General features: G+C 50.8%; 1 long non-coding RNA gene across 1 annotated transcript in view; it reads left to right on the top strand.

Moving 5' to 3' along the window:
- Positions 1 to 556: 556 nt before the first annotated feature.
- Positions 557 to 8,702, top strand: part of LOC147912284 (uncharacterized) — a 68,148-nt gene continuing 60,002 nt past the window's right edge. The window contains exon 1 of the long non-coding RNA XR_015550047.1: positions 557 to 634. This is a non-coding gene — a long non-coding RNA (uncharacterized LOC147912284). The remainder of the gene's footprint in view (positions 635 to 8,702) is intronic.

Below are 8,702 nucleotides of genomic sequence, written 5' to 3'. Positions count from 1 at the left end.
TACAATTGCTGTAAGCCTCTAGCCTATTAGGTCTCTTGTTAGCTCTCTGAGGATTGCAGCTGGGTGGGGCTGGCCTCAGGCACAGGAGGACCCAATTGTTTCAGGCTTTGGAAGGTGGGGCAAACCCCCTATGTGGGTCTTTGAGAAGCACAAGTCTTCTGCAGCTGACAAGCCCTGCTGCCCACAGGTCCACACACACAGTCAACACAGTCCAGCCCGGTGTGCGCGCCCCGACCTCCCGAAGCGGACCTAGTCTCTCCACGGCGGGAGCCCCACACACTCCACCACCACCCCACACTCTCCACCCACTCCTTGTGCACGCCCTGCCCCGCTAAAGTCGGCTCAGTTGCCAGGCTGCAGAGACTCCAGTCACCAATCTATGCAGGCCCACACGTTGCCTGAGGGCTTGTTGTTGGGTGGGGCCAGTCTCTAGGGTGGGCTGCCTGCCCTGGCTGAGCTGGATTAAATCGGTGCTCTAGCGGGTGGGGCAGACCCTGGGCTAGCAGGCCTCAGGGAGAACTCCAATGGCGTCTGTGTCAGCACGCCCACACCAGGCCACAACAATGGCCGCCGCCAATGTCCCAGTCCCTGGAGAGGTCTCACCCCTCACCGAGATGCACTCAGGGCCTATTAGGTGAGTCTCTTTTCACCACAGCACAGTGCACCTTTCTTTCTGGTGATTTTAGGATGCTTTCTGAAACGGGTGTGTTTGCGCGCAGGCCCTTTAAGAGCCGGTTTTAGTTTCTTTGTGAACCGGGTTTTCTGGGGGTGCTCCCCAATGTTTTAGTAGCAGGCAAAGTCAGATATTATGCCACTGGTCTCGATTGTGCTGGGTCCACAAAGTGCCCCCAGCGGGGGCGCTCCCCGGCTCAGGACCCCGCGCCTCCAGGGAGGCTGCGGACCTGTGTGCTGCTCCCGGCGGCCGTGACGCTGGCGGCTTGTGAAGGCGGCGTTTTTCCTCTCCAGAAGGGAGTCTCTGCCTCTTCCACCTCAATTAGGGTTGTCCATTGTTGCAGGAGTTCCTCTTATCCAGTTTTCAGTTCTGTCTCAGGGGTAATTTTTCCATGAGTAGTTGTAAACTGGCTGTGTCCGCGGGAGGAGGTGAGTTCAGAGTCTGCCTACGCCGCCATCTTGACTCGAGATCTCTCTCCATCTTTAAAATGAGGATGAGACTAGTACGTCCTTTGTGGGGTTGTGGTGAGAATTAAATGTTTGATATAAGTCAAGCCCCTCAGACAGCCCCCGAATGTTGTGAGCAGGAGCTGTGTGAATATTTGCTACAGAAGTCCTGCCCGTGCACTGTTCTGAGGAAATGAGATTTGACAGCTCCAGCAGTAGCCTCCCCCATTGAAGCCTGAGGCACCCACAGTGTGGTGGGGTGACAGAGGGGATGTATCTGTCAGCGACGGGCTAGGTCATGTGTGGTAACAAACACAACTCCAATCTCAGCAGCTTAAGCAACAGACATCTATTTGCCATTTGCTCTGTCTGTCTGCCCCCTGGGGAGGGCTCCAGCCGACCGAGCTTCACCATCTGGACCCTCGTGCATCCTACGTGCAGGTGGAGGGGGTGGGGTGTGGAGTCCCTCACTGGCTCTTCAATGCTTCCTCAGGAAGTGACACAGGGCATGTCTGCCCACATCTAACTGGTCACGGTGAGTCACTGCCAGGTATAGAGAGGTGTAATCCTACTGTGTGGCCAACAGGAAGAGAACTGGAAACGCCAAAGGTCTAGTGCCCCAAGCCCCTCCCCCAGCTGCCTGGGGACTGGGGGACCTTGCACTGGGATGGCCCCTGTGCCACTAGTCAGTGCTGGGGGCTTATTGTGGATCCTACCTCCCCACTCCTTTCAGTCCTGTTGGCCCTTGCCCTCCTCCCACCTGTTACCTTGCTCAGGTACCCTCACCTCTCACTGTTTCTCTGCTCGCCAACCTCACTTCCAGTTCCTCGTGCACATTGCCTTCTGATGCCAGAATCTGGTCCTATCCCTTCTCCTATGGTTGAATGTTTGTGTCCCCCCAGATTCATGTGTCAAAACCCTAATTCCCAATGTGGTGGTCTTTGGAGGTGGGGTCTTTGGGAAGGGATTAGGGCTGGATGAGGTCCTGAGGGTGGGGCCAACGGTGGGATTAGTGACCTTATAAGAAAAGGAAGAAACATGAGGTCTCCCTCTCTCTGAAGGGGGCTTTCACCACAACCTGACTGTGCTGCACCCCGATCTTGTCCTGGCCTCCAGATCTGTGAGAAATAAATGTTGCTGAAGCCCCCAGTCTGTGGTCTGTTAGAGCAGCTAAACAGACTAAGACAGCGTCTTTCCTTTAAACACCCCACTGGCTGCCCAGTGTGCTTTGTCAACAGGGCCCTTCTTGAGCTCTTGGAAGCCCCCCTAAACTCCATGCTTCCTCCACACTGAACCCCTTTCAGTTTCCCAGGCGTTGGCCCTGCTGTTCCCTGAGATAGAAGCATTCTGCTCCCTGCCTCCCCTCTGCCCCCAAACACCCCTCCACCCCCACACCCAGCTAGCCTCACCTGGTGACCTCATGTTCTTCTTTCCGATCTTGCTTTTTGGATCTCATCGGATCTCATTCTTCGGAAAGCCTTCCTGACCAGCCACATCTCTGCCTGTGTCCTCCCCTAGCCTGGCTGTCAGACCTGCCCCCTGGCTTCCACACTGCGCCGGATGTCCCAAGAGGACAGGAGACACGTCTCCTGGTCCCCACTGTGCCCCAGGGCCTGGCACAGCGTGGGGAGGCTGCAGGCACTCCATGAGCGCCGACTGTTGACAGAGGGAACAGATGCCTTACCTGTCCTACAAAATTCTAGGGCCTCAGAAAGGCCTTTTTGCTCCCTGAAATATGTACCTTGCATATTTTTTTTGGAAGTACTAGATTTTTCTCTCTCGAAATGTCCCTTCCCCCTCCCCCACAAGAACCCAGGTCTTGCACAGTCTGGGTGGTGGGGTCATTTTGTCGGATTTCCACGTGCGGAGTGATCAGTTCCCACCCCTGTAATGCCTCTTCCTGCCACGTGGGGTCGCTGTTTAAATCTGGTGGTCCAGTGCCCAATAGGCTCCCTGGCCACCCAGAGGCCAGCTGCCTCCTTGGGCCAGCTCCTAGGACAGGTGGCCTCCGCCTTGTTGGGGAAGGCAACTTTACAACTTTCCACTCCCTCTGTTCCCCCACTTATGTTCCCTAGCCTCTAGATTCTCAATTCTTTCAAGCCCACACTCTGTTGTCTCCCCAGAGCCTGGCTTTCTCTCTGGGTTACAGGATTACAGAGCTGCAGTCACCCCGCTTCTCTTACTTGAAGATTTGCACCTGACATGGTCAGGCTGAATTTCCTTTCCTCCTCCCCCAACTTTTATTTTGAAAATTTTCAAACTTGCAGAAGGTTGCAAAGAATAGAAGAATGAAGACTGAGATTCACCAATTATTAGCATTTTTTGCAGATTTTCCTTTTCAGTCTCAAAGCATAGACATTCTGATTATGCTCTTTTCCTGGGCGGTGGAGCCCCTTCTACCCTCTTCAAGGTCATTGCCCCAATTGTCTGCCCCAAGTGTTACCAGGAGCCCCTGCTCATCCTAAGCCAATGCAAGCTGACTTCTAGCATGAGTTTATCGGCTCCAGAGGGAAGAGAAGGAGAGAGAGACAAACTAAATCTCCAGGGCCACCTCCCCTCATGCGCTTGTCTCAGTTTCAATGTTATGTGGCATTTTCGTTCTTGAGACTTCTTTCTCAGGTGTTCTCTCCTTTCCTTCTTAGGAACACCTTTCTGATGTCTCTGTGCCCGGCTGTGGTCACGCTCACTTCCTCAGTCACTTCACTCCATCAAAAGGGCTTCCCACGCTCTCTCCATTCTTCAGGCTCCACTGTTGTCCTCATTTCTTATTTGAAAGTCCTCATTATCAACAAGAAGTCCTCGTTAGCCAATTTACAAATTCGCTTGCATCTACACCCATCCGTGCTTGCTGCCCACCCGTCACAGAGGATGAGCTCTCTCTGCTACAAGGACAGCCCCCCCGTTTGCAAACACCCCTCTCACCTGCGCAGGGCTCTGCTCCTCAGTGACTCTCTTCTACAGCATCGTCTTCTCTCCACCGGATCTTCCCCTTACCTTAGAAACGTGCTGTAACACCACCTGTCTGGACAAATACTTTCTCAGCTCTGTTTCCTCCTATCCCCTGGGTGACGTCTCTGTGCTCTTATAGCAAAATTTCTTGCAAGTATTGTCGATCTGCTCTCTCCTCCCTCCACTTCTTCGCTTCCCACTGGTTCCTTAATCCACTCCAATCGGCTTTCACACCCTCAGCACCACTGTGACTGTCTCAAGGTCACGGAAGATCTCTCTGCAAGTTCCATCTCAGGCCTTGTCTCGCTCATCCCCACAGCACATTTGATCACAGCCCTTCCTTGAAACACAGTCGCCTTTTGCTTCCAGGATCTCTCATTTTCTGGCTTCTCACCAGCTTCCTCCCAGCCTTTGCAGGTACCTCCTCTGTTTCCTAGCCTCTCAATGTTGGTGTGTCCCAGAGCTCAGCCTGTGGCCCTGTGGCCCCTTTCTCTTCTCTAGCTGCATTTAGTCTCTAGGAGACCTCATCCACCCATGGCTTTATATGTCAGTACAAGGTAGCGTTTAGTGGCGTGAGTGCAATGATGACTCCTGTATTTATCTGGACTTCTCCCCTGAACTCTAAATTGTCTGCTCACCATCTCTAACCCAATGTCTAATTGGCACCTCATATTTAAAATATCCAACCCTGAACTCTTGATTTCCACCCCTGGATGAAATCCTATTCTTTTCCCCATGGTTCAGCCATACCACCTAATGCTCAGGCCAAAGATCTTAGGATCAGTCTTGACTCCTCTTTTCCTCTCACACCCGTAGTTTCAGCTATCCATTGGTGTGTAACAAAGTCACCCAAAACTTAGTGGCTTAAAGCACAGCAACCATTTATTATCTCTTGAAATCTTTGGGTTGACTGGGCTCAGTTGGGTGGTTCTTTAGTTCCATGTGGTTCTGGCTGGGGCTTCAGTCACCTGGAGGATCCAGTGGGCTAGAGTCGTCAAGATGGCTCGCTCTCATGGCTGGCAGTTGATGCTGGCTTTCAGCTGGGAGCTTGGGGGTGGGGGGCGCTGTCAACCAGAGTTCCTTGGTGGTTCTCCATATGGCCTTTCTACATGGCTTGGCTTCTTCACGAGTGGAGTGGCAAAGAATGTGGGGCCGTCTTTAACCCAGTGCAGTCTTCTCTACGTCCACAAATTATTTACATTCATCTCATAAGCAAAATACTTTCACCCTGTTCTATTATAGCATCAGACTCAGGCTTGAGGTCCAGGATTTCGTCAGTAAATCAGGTCCAGATATGGGTGGGGCTCCTTGGTGAAGCTCTTTGGGTGCTGCTCCCCTAAATCAGTAAACTATAAAGATAATACTTAGTGTATTGGAACAGCAACCACCACAATTTATCTTCTCTCATGATTCTTTGGGTTGACTGGGCTCAGCTGACTGGCTCTTCTGTTCCCCCTGGTATTGGCTGGACCCTCATCCTCTGAGGGCTGGGACATTCAGAGTGGTTCACTCACATGGCCAGAGGTTGGTGCTGGCAGCTGGCTGGGAGCTCAGCAGGGGCTACCAACCAGAGCTCTCTTGTTCACCCCCAAGTGGCTTTTCCAGATGGATTTGGCTTCTCACATCTTGATGGCTGGATTCCAAGAGGCAGTGTTCTAAAAACAAAAGTGATAGCTGAAGATCTGAGGGCTCCACCTTGGCATTTACTCAGCGTCACTTCTGTCACATTTTCTTGGTCAAAGGATGGAGCCAGTCTAGATTCAAGGGGGAGAAAAGATCCCATCTCTTGACAGAAGAATTTGTAGTCACCTTTAACCACCACACTGATCTGCCGGTAAATCTTATCAGTTTTACATCCAAAAAATATATTTAATTGTAACACTTATTATTATTTTTTACTACATCTGCCTACCACCCTACCCTACATCACCACCAACTCTAGCTTAGCTATTGCAATGGCCTCCTGACTGTCCTCCCTTCTTCTTCCTCATCATCTTACACAGTCCTCACACAGCACACACCCCTGGGGATGGACTGGGACTCTGCTGAGATCAGATGGGCTTGCTCTAGGCTGAGAGGTGGCTCTGGGTCTGCTCCAACACCTCCTCATTCTGGGACCTCTGGCTCCCCAGGACGTGCTGCCCTCATGGAGGTGGCAGAGGTACAAGAACCTTTTGAAGCCTCTGCTCCTGTCGTGCCTGCTCACATTCCACCGGCCAAAGCCAGTCACCGGTCAAGCCCAGCTCCAATGGGATGGAGGAGACGTGCATGTCCAGGGGTGGGATGAGCTATGGGGGGAAGAGAAGAATGTAGACCAATAGTACAATCCGCCACAGACCCACACCGGGATTGTTTATTACATCCATCAGCGCGAGCTCAACGATATACCATATGTCTGCACATCTCTGTCTTTTCCTTTTTTTTAAGTGTCTCTATCTCTTCCTCTAATATCAATGTCACCCAGCGTCCACAGGGTTAGGCGGACTGACACACACTTTTACCGACTGACAGTCTGAAAGGCATTGTGCATATAAAGCCTTGAGAATGTTTGTACATTTGACCCAGTAGTTCCATGTCCAGTTACTGATTTTTAAAGAATAATCAGAGACACACAGACATTCCCATGCCAGCAGGTTCCTGGCAGCATTGTTTATAAGAGGAAAAGTCTGGAAGCAACCTCTTTGTCCTCACAATCCTCCTTTGGCCTTTTCCTTATTCTGTGCATCCAGCTTTCTTGCAATGCATAATTAAATGAGAACTCCCGAGATGCTAGATTTCCCAGATTCATTCATTCATTCATATATTTATTTTCCCAGTAGGGGAATTTTATTGAACACTTACTGTGTACTTATGTGCTGGGTATAAAAAGTCTTCTGGAGTCTCATGGGGTTACAGTTTCTAGTGAGGGAGACGTAGCAGACAGGTAAACAGACGGTAAAATACCTAATTGTAGTTTGTGATAAGTGCTATAAAAGAAAGAGATAATGTACAGTAAAAGAACACTACCTAGATTGTGTGGTCAGGGCAGGCCTCCCCGGGGAGGTAAGATTTATGTTAACTCATAAGAGTTAAGGTGTTTCCAAACCATGATAAGTGTTCCAAGCAGAGGGGACACAGGGCATGCAAACGTCCTGAGGGAGTGAAGACCCGGGTGTGTTGGAGATACTGAAAGGGGCTAGGCGGGGAGTGAGTGCAGAGAAGCATGGTGGGAGGTGGGCTTGGAGAGGCTGGCTGGGCTGGATCGTGGGGGCTTCATGTCTTGTAAGGCGGCTGTGTTTCACGTAATGTACTACGGGAAACCACTGAAGGCTTTAAGCGCTGCCCAGTTTAAGCCTGACAAAAGTCACTCTCGCCACTAGAGAGAGAATGGACGTTGGGTGAGTAGATGAGAGAGGGGCAGGGAGAGACCAGGTGGGAGCTTCCAGCAGTCTAGAAAGAGATGGAGGTGGCTGGGACTAGTGCGGAGGAGGGGGCACGGTGGCTGGACTGAGGGGTGGGTCTGCAGAGTGCTATTCCCTTCTGGCAATGACTTTTTGTCAAATGACCCATCTCTCAAAATCCTGCAGCAGTGAGCCTTGTCAAGATCTCTGTCTCACAGAGATTGGATTGGTGATTACCAGAGGGGAAGGGGGGAGCGAGGAGGGCGAAAGGGATAGTTCGGCACAAGTGTGTGGTGATGGGTTGTAGTTAGTATTTGGGTGGTGAACATCATGTAATCTATGCAGAAATAGAAGTATAATGATGTACACCTGAAATTTATACAATGTTATAAACCAATGTTACTGTAATAAACAAAAAATTAAAAAAAAAAATCCCAGAGCATTAAAGGAAATTAAAACTCAAAAAAAAAAAAAAAAAAAAAGATCTCTGTCTCAAAGAAGGCAGGCCCCCACAGAACAATAGAAAACAAAAGAGATTATTTTCAGCATTTGAGTTTCAAAATAACACTTAAAAATTCCCAGATGTGACAGTGCATTGAGAAAAGGTCTTTGTGGTCTTAAAAGGCTAAAGTTTTGCACACTCAATGTTATGAACATATTTGTGCCACAAACAGCAGATTTGGGAAGTATGCGGCATGAATGTGAGAGACAGTTTTTCCACCTCAACTTGGTAAACTTTCCCCCGGCTGGGGAGAGAGGGGGGAGAGTCGGAGGAAAAGCAAATGAACCAGGACCTGAAAACGGGCCTCAGCCCCACCTGAGGCCCCCGCGACAGACGCCGCCTCCCAGAGAGAGCTGCCAGAGCACCGTGGGGCTTGCAAAGGAGGGGCAAGGAAACCAGTTTTATAATCCTAAGTGGACCACCCATTCCCAGCCCACAGAAGAGGTGAAGAGCCCAAGAAAAGGATCATTGGGGGTCAGAAGTGGATTCCTTTGGAAAGAGCTGTTTGGGGAGCCATGCCCTGGGAGGGAAAGGGGTGCGAGGTGTCTTATTCTGACCCTGGGCTTAGTGAGAGCAGAATCAGGGATGTTACCGGGAAGACTTGATATGGGTCCCCTGTGCTTGAGAGACCCTGACCTCCCGTAGGGGTGAGAGGCAGTATGGCGGAGCAGAGTAGGGCCTTTTGTCTGGAAACAACCACACTCCCAGAGTGCTTTGGGGCAGATGAAGAGAACTTGTATGGGTTCCAAACC

This window comes from Ceratotherium simum, chromosome 37 (assembly GCF_057802395.1).
Source record: "Ceratotherium simum simum isolate JZ-2026a chromosome 37, ASM5780239v1, whole genome shotgun sequence".
NCBI lineage: Eukaryota > Metazoa > Chordata > Mammalia > Perissodactyla > Rhinocerotidae > Ceratotherium > Ceratotherium simum.
This window is presented reverse-complemented; position numbering and strand designations above follow the sequence as displayed.